Source organism: Triticum urartu, chromosome 5A (genome assembly GCF_056163025.1).
Source record: "Triticum urartu cultivar PI428250 chromosome 5A, HENAU_Tu73, whole genome shotgun sequence".
NCBI classification, from domain to species: domain Eukaryota; kingdom Viridiplantae; phylum Streptophyta; class Magnoliopsida; order Poales; family Poaceae; genus Triticum; species Triticum urartu.
In genome coordinates this window covers 670266335-670282986 of record NC_141877.1, presented here as the reverse complement: position 1 = coordinate 670282986, position 16652 = coordinate 670266335, and positions in this window count along the sequence as shown.

The window sequence follows — 16652 nt, the reverse complement described above, 5'->3', positions numbered from 1 at the left end:
CAAAGAATGTTCTGAAGCTGAATCCAGTGTAAGGTGGTGGAATTATCGGCCATGCTGCCCATCCATTCTCTTGAACTTGGTCTTGCGCCTGATCTGCAGCATTCCACAGTTGTTCATTGGCGGCCTGCTGAGCTTCCATATCGTCGATTCTGGCTTGCTGCATCAGAGTATAGTATGGCAATTCATAAGGGTGTGGGAAGACATTGAGGAGAGGTGGATCATCTTCATTGTCAACCAAGCCTGGCACTAGGTCTCTGCCATTAAGAACATAAACAAGGACCGACCAAGAACGGCCCACTCCAGGAAGCATGCCCGCCCTAGAGACCACCAAACTATGCGGTACCTGCGCCACGTCCTTGATATGGCACTTAACCAGAACCCTAGCTTTGTTCTCGTTCGGCCTAGGCCAAGCAATCAGTTTCCCAAAATTGGAAATTGCCTTAGACATAGTGTTCAGTCATATAGTCCATCGAAAAAGCTAGCATCATGATCCAAACTTCATATTGAAAAGCTGGCATCCGCATATTAATCCCTTCATCATGGGGTGTGAGGGTGAAGTAGGAATAATCATGTAGGGCATGCAGACCTTCTCTAATGGCCTCATCATGGCTTTGCACATCCTCAAACGCGACGCAGCCAATGCCAAATCGATAAACAAACTCATCTGAAATCTGATATTCTAGATCTTCCCTAATGATGCGGCAAACCTCTTCTAACCAAAATCTCTTCTGATGATCAGGAAAGGGGGGCTGGATCGAGATGATTGCATACCTGTCATGGTTCAATGGAGGGTTATCCACCACCATGACACTCCTCTGAAGTTGATGGTCTAGCCCACGCTCAATGTTAGCACCCAACGTAGCGAACGCGAATGGCCGGACCGGGAAGTTCGCGATCTTGTTGCCGTAGATGATCATCGGCTATGCAGTGTTCTTGGACGGCGATGAAGAGAAAGTTTGGAAGAGGTGGTATTGGAAACAGGGGGGCTGGACAGGATTGGGTCCCTCGAGCGGTGGAGTTGACAGCTGAAGCGGGGGAGAGGCGTATCGATATGCAATGAGAGGTCTCCACGTCATCGCGCGGAGGGATATTCTGTTTTACTCGCCAAACTGCCCTCCGATTTTCTCCTTGTGGGTTCCGATTTACTCGACTTTTTTTGGAACTAAATCATAGAAATTTCATCAACCTTGGTAGGAAACTCAGGAGGTCCACGTGCGGATATGGGCTGCCATTGATACCTGGGCCAATGTTGCTGCTTACCATGGGCTGAGTGGCCTAAGAAACCACACGAGCCACATCTTTTGAGGCCAGGGCATTGGTTCACTTGGTGGTCGTTCGACGACAAGCTCGGCACGTGAAATTTGGATGGCCCAATATGCATGCTTCCTCCAACGAACATGGCACATGGCAAGTGCATAGGTGTAACAACTGAACACATCGTTGGGAAAATTTAACCGGGAAGTCACCAAGCAAATGACCGTGACGAGAGTAATCAAGCATTTCAAAATCCTAGCATCAATATATTCTTGTGTTGGCACATCCTTGATCTGAACCATAGTTTTAACCTCATGATCCAAATACCCATCTTGCCAGCCATCCATAATGTGAAACAACTTTTCTTCCGAGATAGACTGCCAATAAGATCCCCTGAACCGCGGGCCCTGAAAAAAGGTTCCAGCACTAGGCAAGATATCTTTTTGATTGATAACAAAATCACCCAAATGAATAGGCAAATCAGGATCCGAAATAATAGGGAAGTTGAACTTTCCAAACGGAATACTCTCGTCGGCCGATGTGCAATGCAAGCTCGTCGCCAGCAGCTTTGAGGAATGAGAATTTATCATCAGCTGCTGATCCTGTAGCCATTTAGATCTGATAGCAATTGGTTGAAACCCCGCCTCAGGAAGGTGCTCATCCACATGCCAGCTCTTATCCGAATGATCAAGAGATGAAAGATCACCACGGAAGAGGTGAAAATGACAAATGAAATCAGGCCAAATGTGATCCTTAAGCCCATAGATGAAATTACCAACTCTGTTGGAAGCCACAGAAAACCGAAAGCGACGACCACTTAGCCTCAAAACCCTAAACCCCGAACTGATTCCTCCAACACAATATTGTAAGGCTAGAGCCACAGATTCTTCTATCAACGGGAACGAAGCCGAGGAGAATGAAACCACTAGGAAGAATTCCATAGAGGATCTAGGGTTGTCTGGTGAAAAGTGCACCGTAGATTGGAACTTGTCATGTACCTGAGATTCAATCGCCAAACCTAGGGAGAAATCCCAATGGAGAAGACTTTCCATGGATACGTGGTGGTTGTCACCGCCGGAGTGGCCAGTGGCAGGAGAGGTGGCCGCCGGGGCCGGAGTGGCCACCAGCGGAGAGGGAGTCGCCTAGGAGAGGGAGTCGCCTAGGAGAGTTCAAACGGTTCGTCTTTCTTAAGATCCCCAAAGTTATTTACACTTCTGCATAATTTCCTCGATGACATATGGGCCTTCCCATTTTGAGAGGAGTTTTCCTGCAAAGAACCTGAAACGAGAGTTGTACAAAAGAACATATTATCCGACTTTAAACTCACGCTTTTGGATTCTTTTGTCATGCCATTGTTTTACTTTTTCTTTGAATAACTTTGCATTTTCATAAGCTTGGGTTCTCCATTAATCTAGAGAGCTAATATCAAATAACCTCTTTTCACCAGCAAGTTTGAAGTCATAATAGAATTCTTTGATTGCCCAAAATGCTTTATGTTCTAACTCAAGAGGCAAATGACAAGCTTTTCCACAAACCATTTTATAAGGGGACATACGCATATGATTTTTATATGCGGTTCTATAAGCCCAAAGTGCATCATCTAATTTCTTAGACCAATTCTTCCTGGACCTATTGACATATTGACAGTCTTTTGCAAAATTAATTTTAATTATCTATTGCTAAGTTCAACTTGACCACTAGACTGAGGATGATAGTGGGATGCAATTCTATGGTTAACATCATACTTGGCAAGCATTTTACGGAAAGCACCATGAATAAAGTGTGAACCACCATTAGTCATTAAATATCTAGGGACTCCAAACCTTGGGAAAATAACTTCCTTAAGCATTTTAATAGATGTGTTCTGACCAGCACTACTGGTTGGAATAGCTTCTACCCATTTAGTAACATAATCAACAACAACCAAAATATGTGTATACCCATTAGAGGAAGGAAAAGGTCCCATATAATCAAATCCCCAAACATCAAATGGTTCAACAACAAGTGAATAATTCATAGGCATTTCTTGACGCTTACCGATGTTACCTATTTTTGACATTCATCACAAGATAAGACGAACTTACGGGCATCCTTTAAGAGAGTAGGCCAATAAAATACAGAGTGCAATACCTTATGAGAAGTTCTATCTCCAGCATGATGCCCTCCGTAAGCTTCGGAGTGACATTTCCGTAGGATTTGTCCCTGTTCATGCTCAGGTACACAACGTCGAATAATACCATCTACTCCTTTATAAAGGTGTGCGTCATCCCAAAAGTAATGTCTTAAATCATAGAAGAATTTTTCATTTTGTTGGTATGTAAAGCTAGGTGGTAAAGATTTAGCAACAATGTAATTAGCATAGTCAACATACCAAGGAGTACTATGAGCAACATTTATTGCAGCTAACTGCTCATCAGGAAAACTATCATCAATAGGTAGTGGGTCATCAAGCACATTTTCAAGCCTAGATAAATTATCAGCTACTGGGTTCTCACCTCCTTTTCTATCAATGATATGTAAATCAAATTCTTGTAGCAAGAGAACTCATCGAATAAGTCTAGGTTTAGCATCTTTGTTTTCCATAAGATATTTAATAGTAGCATGGTCTGTGTGAACAGTTACTTTGGAATCAACAATATAAGGTCTAAACTTATCACAAGCAAACACCATTGCTAAGAATTCTTTTTTAGTAGTAACATAATTTCTTAGAGCACCGTCTAGAGTTTTACTAGCATAATGTATTACATTATGTTTTTTATCAACTCTTTGTCCTAGAACAACACCAACAACATAATCACTAGCATCACACATAATTTCAAAAGGCAAGTTCCAATCAGGTGGTTGAACAATATGTGCATAAATTAAAGCTTTCTTAAGTGTTTCAAAGGCTTCTAAACAATCATCATCAAAAACAAAAGGAATATCCTTTTGCAAGAGACTAGTAAGAGGCCTACAAATTTTTGAAAAGTCTTTGATAAATCTCCTATAGAAACCAGCATGACCTAAGAAACTACGAATACCTTCTATATCTTTAGGACATGGAATTTTCTCAATTGCATCAACCTTAGCTTTTCCACTTCAATACCTCTTTCAGAAATTTTATGACCCAAGACAATGCCTTCATTAACCATAAAGTGGCACTTCTCCCAATTCAAGACAAGATTTGTTTGTTCACATCTCTGCAAAACTCGATCAAGATTGCTTAAACAATCATCGAAAGACTTCCCATAAACAGAAAATTCATCCATGAAAACCTCAACAATCTTTTCACAAAAGTCAGAGAATATAGCAGTCATACATCTTTGAAAGGTAGCGGGTGCATTACATAAACCAAAAGGCATACGTCTATAAGCATAGGTTCCAAAAGGACAAGTAAAAGTGGTCTTTTCTTGATCAGGTTGAGAAACAGGTATTTGTGAAAAGCAAGAATATCCATCAAGGAAGCAAATGTGTGTGTGCTTAGATAATCTTTCAAGTATTTGATCAATAAAAGGCAAAGGGTAATGATCTTTTCTAGTTGCTTTGTTTAATTTTCTAAAATCTATTACCATTCTATAGCCTGTAACAATTCTTTGTGGAATAAGTTCATTCTTATCATTAGGAACAACAGTTATACCTCCTTTCTTAGGAACACAATGAACGGGACTTACCCATCTACTATCAGCTATAGGATAGATTGTACCTTCTTCCGAAAGTTTTAATATTTCCGTTCTGACCACTTCTTTCATCTTCAGATTTAACCGATGTTGGTGATCAACAATGGGTTTAGCATCAGGTTCCACATTAATTTTGTGCTGACATAGAGTGGGACTAATGCCCTTTAAATCATCAAGAGTATATCCAATAGCAGCTCGGTGCTTCCTTAGAACTTTCAATAATCTTTCTTCTTCATGTTATGAAAGGTTAGCACTAATAATAACAGGATATATCTTCTTTTCATCAAGATAAGCATATTTCAAAGTGTCTGGCAATTGTTTTAATTCAAACACAGGATCACCTTTAGGTGGAGGGGGACCTCCTAGAGTTTCAATAGGCAAATTGTGCTTAAATAGAGGACGTTGTTCAAAGAAAATTTTATCTATTTCATTTCTTTCCTACATAAGCAAATCATTTTCATGGTCTAGCAAATATTGTTCTAAAGGATCAGTAGGTGGTACAACAATAGAAGCAATACCAATTAATTCATCCTTACTAGGCAATTCTTTTTCATGAAGCTTTCTACTAAACTTGGAAAAATTAAACTCATGAGACTCATTACCAAAACTAACACCGATAGTTTGTTTCGCACAATCTATTCTAGCACTAACAGTGTTCAAGAAAGGTCTACCAAAGATAATCGGACAAAAGTCATCTTGTGGGGAACCAAGAACAAGAAAATCAATAGGGTATTTTATTTTCCAACACAAGAATTCAACATCTGTAACAATCACAATTGGTGATATAGTGTCTCTATTAGCAGGTTTAATAGTAACATCTATTTCTTCTATCTATGCGGGTGCTATGTCATTCATAATTTCTTGATATAAGGTATAAGGAATAGCACTCACACTAGCACCTATGTCACATAAACCATGATAACAGTGATCTCCTATTTTAACTAAGATGACGGGCATGCCAACAACAGGTCTATGTTTATCTTTTTTATCAGGTTTGGCAATTCTAGCAGCTTCTTCACAGAAGTAAATAACATGCCCATCCATATCTTCTTCTAAAAGATCTTTAACCATAGAAATACTAGGTTCTACTTTAATTTGTTCATCAAGTTTAAGTGTTCTAATATAGCTTTTGTTAACCACAGTTGAAACTTTAGCATGTTAATTTATCCTAATAGGGAAAGGTAGTTTCTCAATATAAGCAGAAGGAACAATAGGATCAACATTATAAAGTATAGTTTCTTCTTTAACTGGTACTGGTTCTTTAATTTCTTCTTTAATAGGTGGGTGATATTTAAACCACTTCTCTTTAGGGAGTTCAACATGAGTAGCAACACAAAAGGAGGCTACTATCTCAGAGTTAAGTCCATATTTAGTGCTAAACTTTTGAAAAGCATCGATATCCATAAAAGATTTAACACAATCATACTTAAGTTTAATACCTGACTCTTTACCTTCTCGAGTTTCCAAACTTCAGAGTTGCGTTTAATTCTTTCCAAAAGATCCCACCGGAATTCAATAGTCTTCTTAATAAAAGAACCAGCACAAGAAGTATCAAGCATGGTTTGATCATTACGAGAAAGCCGAGCATAAAATTTCTGGATAATAATTTCTCTTGAGAGCTCATGATTGGGGCATCAATATAACATTGACTTAAGCCTCCCCCAAGATAGAGCGATACTTTCTCCTTCATGAGGCCAAAAATTATATATATAATTCCGATCACGATGAACTAGATGCATAGGATAAAATTTTTGGTGGAACTCCAATTTCAAACGATTCCAATTCTAAGATCCAATATCATCGCATAGCCTGTGCCATGCCAATGATTTTCCCTTCAAAGATAAAGGGAAAACCTTTTTCATAACTTTATCTCCGGGTAAACCTGCAAGCTTAAACAATCCACAAATTTGTTCCACATATATCAAGTGCATATCAGGATGTTCGGTTCCATCTCCTGCGTAAGGATTAGCTAGTAGTTGTTCTATCACACCCGAAGGAATTTCATATTCAATATTTTCAGTAGGTGCAGTAGGTTGAGGGGTAGCTAATTGAGGTTCCGGACGAGGTGAAGATGTTGGGGAATGTAGTAATTTCAAAAAAAATCCTACGCACATGCAGGATCATGGTGATGCATAGCAACGAGAGGTAAGAGTGTTGTCTACGTACCCTCGTAGACCGTAAGCGGAAGCGTTTATCAACGCGGTTGATGTAGTCATACTCCTTCACGATCCATCCTGATCAACTACCGAACGTACGGCACCTCCGTGTTCAGCACACGTTCAGCTCGATGACATCCTCGCCTTCTCGATCCGGCAAGAGGGGCGAAGTAGTAGTTGAGTTCCGGCAGCACGACGGCGTGGTGATGGTGTTGGTGAAGAACAGTCTCCGCAGGGCTTCGCCTAAGCACTACGAAAACTATGACAGAGGACAAACTAGAGGGGACGGGGTAGCCGGCACACAGCTTGGTGTTTCTTGATGTGTCTTGGGTGCTAGCCCTACCCCTCTATTTATATTTTGAGCCTTGGGGTCGAAACTTGGAGTAAAAGCCTCCACAAAGTCGGTTTCACCCGAAAGGCAAGAGTCCTTCTCGGACTCCGGGGCCAGACGACAGAGACCCTGGCGTCTGGCCCCTGGACTTCACAAAACTTCCTTTTGCGCTTTCCAAAAACCTTGTGGGCTTTCCCCTTTGGCCCAAATAAAGTGTTCTCGTACCCAAACATTTCGGGAAACATCTGGAACCCCTTCCGGTGAATTCCAGAACCCTTCCGGAGACCAAACAGTATTATCCCATATATCAAACTTTATCTCCGGGCCATTCTAGAGTTCCTCATCATGTACGTGATCAGATACGGAACTCCGAACAACATTCGGTTACCAACATACATAACTCATAAATACTACATCATCAACGAACGTTAAGCGTGCGGACCCTACGGGTTCAAGAACTATGTAGACATGACCGAGACATTTCTCTGGTCCATAACCAATAGCGGAACCTGGATGCCCGTATTGGCTCCTACATATTCTATGAAGATCTTTATCGGTCGAACCGCATAACAACATACGTTGTTCCCTTTGTCATTGGTATGTTACTTGCCCGAGATTCGATCGTCGGTATCTCAATACCTAGTTCAATCTCGTTACCAGCAAGTCTCTTTACTCGTTCCGCGATACATCATCCTACAACTAAATCATTAGTTACAATGCTTGCAAGGCTTATAGTGATGTGCATTACCGAGTGGGCCCAGAGATACCTCTCCGACAATCGGAGTGACAAATCCTAATCTCGAAATATGCCAACTCAACAAGTACCTTCGGAGACACCTATAGAGCACCTTTATAATCACCCAGTTATGTTGTGACGTTTGGTAGAACACAAAGTGTTCCTCCGGTAAACGGGAGTTGCATAATCTCAGTCATAGGAACATGTATAAGTCATGAAGAAAGCAATAGCAACAAACTAAACGATCAAGTGCTAAGCTAACAGAATGGGTCAAGTCAATCACATCATTCTCCTAATGATGTGATCCTGTTTAATCAAATGACAACTCATGCCTATGGTTAGGAAACATAACCATCTTTGATCAACGAGCTAGTCAAGTAGAGGCATACTAGTGACACTATGTTTGTCTATGTATTCACACATGTATCATGTTTCTGGTTAATACAATTCTAGAATGAATAATAAACATTTATCATGAAATAAGGAAATAAATAATAACTTTATTATTGCCTCTAGGGAATATTTCCTTCAGTCTCCCACTTGCACTAGAGTCAATAATCTAGATTACACAGTAATGATTCTAACACCCATGGAGACTTGGTGCTGATCATGTTTTGCTCGTGGAAGAGTGAGGGAGTCCTGGATTAGGGGGTGTTCGGGTAGCCGGACTATACCTTCAGCCGGACTCCAGGACTATGAAGATACAAGATTGAAGACTTCGTCCCGTGTCCGGATGGGACTTTCCTTGGCGTGGAAGGCAAGCTTGGCGATGCGGATAGTTGAGATCTCCTACCATTGTAACCGACTCTATGTAACCCTAACCCTATCCGGTGTCTATATAAACGGAGGGTTGTAGTCCGTAGGCAATCAACTCCATATACAACAATCATACCGTAGGCTAGCTTCTAGGGTTTAGCCTCCTTGATCTCGTGGTAGATCTACTCTTGTACTACCCATATCATCAATATTAATCAAGCAGGACGTAGGGTTTTACCTCCATCAAGAGGGCCCGAACCTGGGTAAAACATCGTGTTCCCTGCCTCCTGTTACCATCCAGCCTAGACGCACAGTTCGGGACCCACTACCCGAGATCCGCCGGTTTTGACACCGACATTGGTGCTTTCATTGAGAGTTCCTCTGTGCCGTCACAATCAGGAAGGATGCCTCCTCCCGTCTTTAAAGACGGCGCCGTTGCTAAGGGAGCCTTGGCTCTCGGCCAAACCCTCCGGCTAGGTGGTTTCCTCATGACCGCCTGTTCGGCTATTGCGCCGACGGTGACCTCTCAGGTCATCAAAAGCAACCTACATGTCAGCTCGGAGCTCGTCGAGCAGCTAGATCCAATGGAGCTCTCTTCCGTAAACGAGCTCTTGGATCGCATCGCCGCCCTGGGGGTCGCTACGGATTACGACCAGGTTGGGCTTAAACCCGATCTAAGAGAAATTAACTCTCCCCAAGTCACCCACCACGTTGCCGTGGTAGAGACGCTGTGCGGTGACCCTTCATCTATTTTAAGGACTAGCTACATCCGAATTCCCGACCCCTCCAAGCCGGATACCCGCGGAGGGGGAGATATAACTCAAGACCTGAGCTTAGGATCAGGCAACGGGCCAGATTCACTGGACAACATCCAAGAATCCGAACTTCAGAGTTCGGAAACTCTTCGGCCTCCGAATCTTGGATTGGGTGAGGTTTCAGATTCAACGACACCCGCCCACCCAATCATAAGCAATCTCTCCCAAATCAGGCAGTGGCCCGAGGAAACAGTACATCATTAATGGGCCAGATTCCTCCTGGTTATGAACAGGATAAAGGATTGCCGCGAGGAAGACGCAATCTCAATTTTTTGCGGTAATTGCACAAACAAGGGAATTCTTAACACCGTAAGTCGTCGTGATATCACACGCTTCGCTGACTTGGCGTCCATAGTACAAAAATACTGTGCGATGGAAAGCGCCTAGAAAACCGAAATAAATTTTTGGGATAATCCGGCCTTGAATAGTAATCCCGTCCGAACTAAGAGGGTGCATCATCACAGGAAACCCGGGATAAACACAAAAAAGCCAAAACCCTCTACAGGGCATGGAACCATACTGGAAAGATGGCTTGATGGACCCTGTAGAATTCACAATATAGAGGACGCCACACCAACTCACAGCCTTAGAGCATGTTGGATACTCCGGCAGGTGGCCAAAATCGGCGAGGACCTCTTAATTCCGGAGGCCGCAGAAAGCCAGCCCAAAGACACGAGTACCGCTCTCACAGTCTCTGAGACTTTCGCATCAAACAATGTGCGAAAAAGAACACTCCGAAGCCTCGCCGAAGTCTATCAAGTTGCAACAATAAATCCATGGAGCGACACTGCCATTACCTTCAACGCAAGTGATGAACCTAGATTCCGAACAGCCCGAGCACCTGCCGCATTAGTCCTCAGTCCCATAGTGGACGGTTTTCGCCTCACCAAGGTGCTCATGGATGGAGGCAGCGGACTGAACCTCATTTATGAGGAAACCCTTCAAAAATGGAAATAGACTGGAACCGCGTCGAGCGAAGCAGCACAACCTTTAGAGGAATAATCCCCAGTCGGGAAGCGCGCTGCACAGGAAAAATCACACTAGATGTGGTGTTCGGCACGCCGGATAATTACAAGTCCGAGGAAGTCACGTTTCAGGTGGCCCCGTTTAAGAGCGGATATCACGCTTTACTAGGGCAGGAAGCATTCACAATCTTCCAAGCAATACCCCATTACGGGTACATGAAGCTTAAGATGCCCGGGCCGAATGGAATTATCACTCTAGCTAGTGATCCAGACATAGCACTCCGCGCCGAAAACAAGACGACCGCATTAGCCCTTGAGGCGCTATCCGAAGCCTTAGCGGCCGAGGAACTGACTGCGCTGCGCTCCACGGTTAACAGGGATGATGTGATACTCGATAAGAGATCCAAATCCACATCCTTCAAGCCAGCCGACGAAATAGTCAAATTCCAGGTCCATCCAACGGACCCCAATAAAACAGCTTCAATCGGGGCACGACTGAACCCTGATGCAGACACTGCACTGCGAGAGTTCCCACGAGAGAACTGGGACATCTTCGCCTGGCACCCTTCAGACATGCCAGGGATCCCACGCAAGCTGGCCTAACATAGCTTAAATATCCTAAAAGGATTTAAACCTGTCAAACAAGCCCTTCGGCGTTTTTCTGAACCAAAGAGACAGGCTATGGGAGAGGAGCTAGCCAAGCTATTGGAGGCCGGATTCATCAGAGACATAAAACATCCGGACTGGCTAGCAAACCTGGTGATGGTACCAAAGAAGGACAAATCCTGGCGCCTGTGTGTCAATTTTAAAGACCTTAACAAGGCTTGCCCAAAGGATCCCTTCCCCCTCCCCCGCATCGATCAAATTATCGATGCCCCCGCAGGACACGATTTGTTGTGTTTCCTCGACGCATACTCCGGTTACCATCAAATCAAGATGGCAGAATCAGACCAAGCTGCAACAACATTCATCACACCATACGGCCCATTCTGCTTCAACACAATGCCCTTCGGGCTGAAAAACACCGGCGCAACATATCAGCACATGATCCAGACATGTCTGGCAAACCAGATCGGCAAAACAGTGGAGGCGTATGTGGATGATGTGGTCGTCAAATCAAGACATGTCGAATCCCTAGTAAATGACTTGAGGCTTACATTCGATAACCTCCGACAATATGACATCAAGCTCAACCCAGAAAAATGCGTCTTCGGCGTTCCAGCCGGAAAGCTCTTGGGCTTCATTGTATCCGGTAGAGGAATTGAAGCAAACCCAGCCAAGATCCGAGCTTTGTCACAATTGGATGTCCCAAAGGACCTTAAACAAATACAAAAATTAACCGGGTGCGTGGCGGCTTTGAGCCGCTTCATCTCCCGCTTGGGAGAAAAGGCACTACCCCTTTATCGCCTTCTTCGGCGCACCGAACACTTCGAGTGGACGGATGCCGCCACGGCCGGACTTGATGAAATAAAAGCCATATTGGCAACAGACCCAGTCCTGGCCGCGCCAATCACCGGCGAACCAATGTTATTGTACATTGCAGCAACACACCAAGTTGTCAGCGCAGTGCTCGTTGTCGAGCGGGAAACAGACGGACACAAATTCCCCCTTCAAAGGCCAGTCTACTACGTGTCCACTGTCCTCACTCCATGCAAATCACGATACCCGCATTATCAAAAGATTGCATACGCGGTATTCATGGCATCCCAGAAGCTACGACACTACTTTCAAGAGTGTTCCATAACAGTAGCCTCGGAAGTGCCACTAAACGATATTATCAACAACCGCGATGCAACGGGCTGGATTGCAAAATGGGCCATCGAGCTTCTCCCGTTCGATATAACCTATAAGCCACGGCGAGCTATTAAATCGCAAGTTTTGGCCGACTTCGTCGCAGAATGGACGGAGGCCGAGCTCCCTAAAGAGTACGGCACATATTCAAATTGGATTATGCATTTCGACGGCTCCAAAATGTTGGCCGGACTGGGGGCCGGCGTCGTCCTGACGTCCCCCACAGGAGACACAGTCCAATATGTGCTCCAAATCATGTACACGGATTCCAACAATGCAGCCGAATATGAGGCCCTCCTACATGGCCTCCGGATAGCAGTATCGATGGGTATCCAGCGCCTAGAGGTACGCGGGGATTCAAACCTCGCGATATCCCAAATAAATGGAGACTTCGACGCCAAGGACCCAAAAATGGCAGCTTACCGCGACGCCATCCTAAAAATGTCAGCTCGGTTCGAAGGGCTGGAGTTTCACCATATAGCCCGAGAAAACAATCAAGCGGCGGACGTCCTAGCACGCATCGGAGCAAAACGCGATGCAGTCCCCCCCCAACGTCTTTTTGGAAAGATTGTTCAAGCCATCCGTAGCATGGGAGGGGGAACCCGCAAATAACAGCCCGAACCCAGCCACACCACTCGACGCCGAACAATCTGACACAATTGGAGGCTCTGCCAATGAAATTACACCTTCAGCCCATGTAATAATGGCGGTTACCGCCCCATGGACAGAACCATTCCTAGCCTACCTTACTAGGCAGGAACTCCCGAAGGACCAAAACGAGGCCCGCTGCATAGTGCAGCGATCTAAGGCCTACAGAGTCCATGAGGGAGAAGTTTATAAGAAAAGCACTACCGGAGTCCTTCAAAGGTGCATCTCCGAAGAGGAAGGGCGGAACCTCCTGGCTGAAATTCATGCCGGACTCGGTGGTCACCACGCCGCTGCTCGGTCCCTCGTTAGCAAGGCTTTCCGTACAGGCTTTTACTGGCCGACGGCCCGAGCAGACGCTCTGGACCTAGTCCAACGATGCGCTAGTTGCCAACTTTTTGCCAACCAAAGCCATATGCCACCCACCGCACTCCAAACTATACCCATCACCTGGCCTTTTGCGGTCTGTGGGCTTGACATGGTCGGACCCCTTAAAGGTGGAACCCATAGGAAAAAATACTTGCTGGTCATGGTGGATAAGTTCACCAAATGGATAGAAGCCAAGCCTGTTAAAACGGCCGAATCCGGACCTGTGATAGACTTCATATCCGGGGTTGTACACCGTTATGGCGTCCCCCACAGCATCATAACCGACAACGGTACAAATTTTACCGCCGACGAGGTAAAACTCTGGTGCAAAAACATGGGCATCAAGCTCGATTATGCTTCCGTCTATCACCCACAAACCAACGGCCAGGTCGAACGTGCAAATGGTCTTATCATGAGCGGCATCAAACCCAGACTGGTGCGGTCCCTCAAGGAATCTAACACGCACTGGGTAGAGGAGCTCGACTCCGTGCTATGGGGGCTGCGGACCACGCCAAATCGCACCACCGGGTACACACCATTTTTTATGGTGTATGGCGCAGAAGCAGTTCTGCCCTGCGACATAATTCATGACTCACCTAGAGTGCGCATGTACGAAGAAAGAGAAGCTGAGCTCGATCGGCAGGACAACTTGGACGCCTTGGAGGAGGAGCGCGATGTGGCAAAAGCCCGTTCCGCATTTTATCAATAGCAGGCCCGAAGATATCAAAGCAGAGAAGTACGGGCCAAAAATTACAATGTTGGCGAACTAGTTCTACGCCTGCCGGATAAGAAAAAGGACAAACTCAAGCCCAAGTGGGAAGGTCCATTCATAATCGACCAAGTCCTGACTGGTGGGGCGTACCGCCTGCGAGATGCATCGAACAACCGACTCGAGCCGAACCCGTGGAACGCCACCCGTCTCCGAAGATTCTATGCCTAGCGCCGGAGTCTTTGTTCGTCTCCTTCCTCTGTCCATCCCTTTTTGTATTTTTCTGTCTTACATTTCTCTCCTTCTCATTTTTTTCTCTTTCATAGCCCTTAAAGGCTCATCTAGTGACGCGCCACTCGCGCTCATTAAACCTGGGGGCTTCTTTAACAGAAGCTTATTTATACGGGCTTCACGCCCAACACATGCGTCAAACTTCCGCATGTACCTTTTTTCTTCACCATTATATGCATCGATATAACTTAAGTTTTGGCCAAGCTGGGTTGCCTGGCTCCTATGCTTACCCCTACGTTCCCGATTGTTCAGCTAGGCGGTAAAGGGAGCACCTCTGCGATTGTTACTGCCGGGTCAGCCGGATGTGTACCTCAGACTGGGTGAAGCCGAAAGCTAGCGCTCTTAAGGGAATATTTGGTCGGTGAAATAAAAGATGATCTTTTTACTCATTTTATGCGCCCCTAGATGCCTTTTTTTTCTGCGTCTCTTCACGCAGTCCAGCCTCCCAGCGAAAGGAACCCTTAACGGAACTATTCTCTCTGGAAGATGTTTCTTACTAACCATGTAATATAACATAACTAATTGGGCACTTGTCTGATAAAGCACTGATGACCCCTACGCCTGGTCTCCACGCATACCCCGGTTCTTATATAACCGCTAGGGTATTCGGACACACTCCGGACCGTCAGGTCCCGAGGTTGAAGCGAAAAGGTCGGCAACGACAAACGATCTACAATCCGGCTAGAAGGCATTACACATGTCAATTCAAAATTACACAGTCATTCTGACTAATTGTATTCCTCTTCTATACTATCTAACAGGCTGTCTAATTTACAGTCCTGCTGGGAATACTTCGCGGCCAACTCTACTTGGCCGTATACTAAGCTTACAGGGATCTCCTTCCCGTCAGGCCCCACTGGTCCGACCTCGGCCATGTGGTTTGGGTCAGACTTCGTAAAACGGGTCTTCACCATGGCCCAGGCCTCCCTAGCGCCTTGTCGGCAGGCCGATATCTTCCACAACCGGAAGCGCCGCCGAGCTCCCTTTAGCTTCTCCGCAATATCTCCAAGGTCCTCGGGCACGGAGTGGGCAGGCCATAAGGCTTGGGCAATATCCCATGGAGCCTTGGTGCTGATCATGTTTTGCTCATGGAAGAGGCTTAGTCAATGGGTCTGCAACATTCAGATCCGTATGTATCTTGCAAATTTCTATGTCTCCCACCTGGACTTGATCCCGGATGGAGTTGAAGCATCTCTTGATATGCTTGGTTCTCTTGTGAAATCTGGATTCCTTTGCCAAGGCAATTGCACCAGTATCGTCACAAAAGATTTTCATTGGACCCGATGCACTAGGTATGACACCTAGATTGGATATGAACTCCTTCATCCAGACTCCTTCATTCGCTGCTTCCGAAGCAGCAATGTACACTGCTTCACATGTAGATCCCACCACGACGCTCTATTTAGAACTGCTCCAACTGACAGCTCCACCATTCAATAAAAACACGTATCCGGTTTGCGATTTAGAATCGTCCGGATCAGTGTCAAAGCTTGCACCAATGTAACCATTTACGATGAGCTCTTTGTCACCTCCATAAACGAGAAACATATCCTTAGTCCTTCTCAGGTATTTCAGGATGTTCTTGACCGTTGTCCAGTGATCCACTCCTGGATTACTTTGGTACCTCCCTGCTAGACTAATAACAAGGCACACATCAGGCCTGATACACATCATTGCATACATGATAGAGCCTATGGCTGAAGCATAGGGAACATCTTTCATTTTCTCTCTATCTTCTGCAGTGGAAGGGCATTGAGTCTTACTTAACTTCACACCTTGTAACACAGACAAGAACCCTTTCTTTGCCTGATCCGTTTTGAACTTCTTCAAAACTTTGTCAAGGTATGTGCTTTGTGAAAGTCCAATTAAGCGTCTTGATCTATCTCTATAGATCTTGATGCCTAATATGTAAGCAGCTTCACCGAGGTCTTTCATTGGAAAAATCTTATTCAAGTATCCTTTTATGCTATCCAGAAATTCTATATCATTTCCAATCAATAATAGGTCATCCACATATAATATTAGAAATGCTACAGAGCTCCCACTCACTTTCTTGTAAATACATGCTTCTCCAAAAGTCTGTATAAAACCATATGCTTTGATCACACTATCAAAACATTTATTCCAACTCCGAGATGCTTGCACAAGTCCATAAATGGATTGCTGGAGCTTGCACAC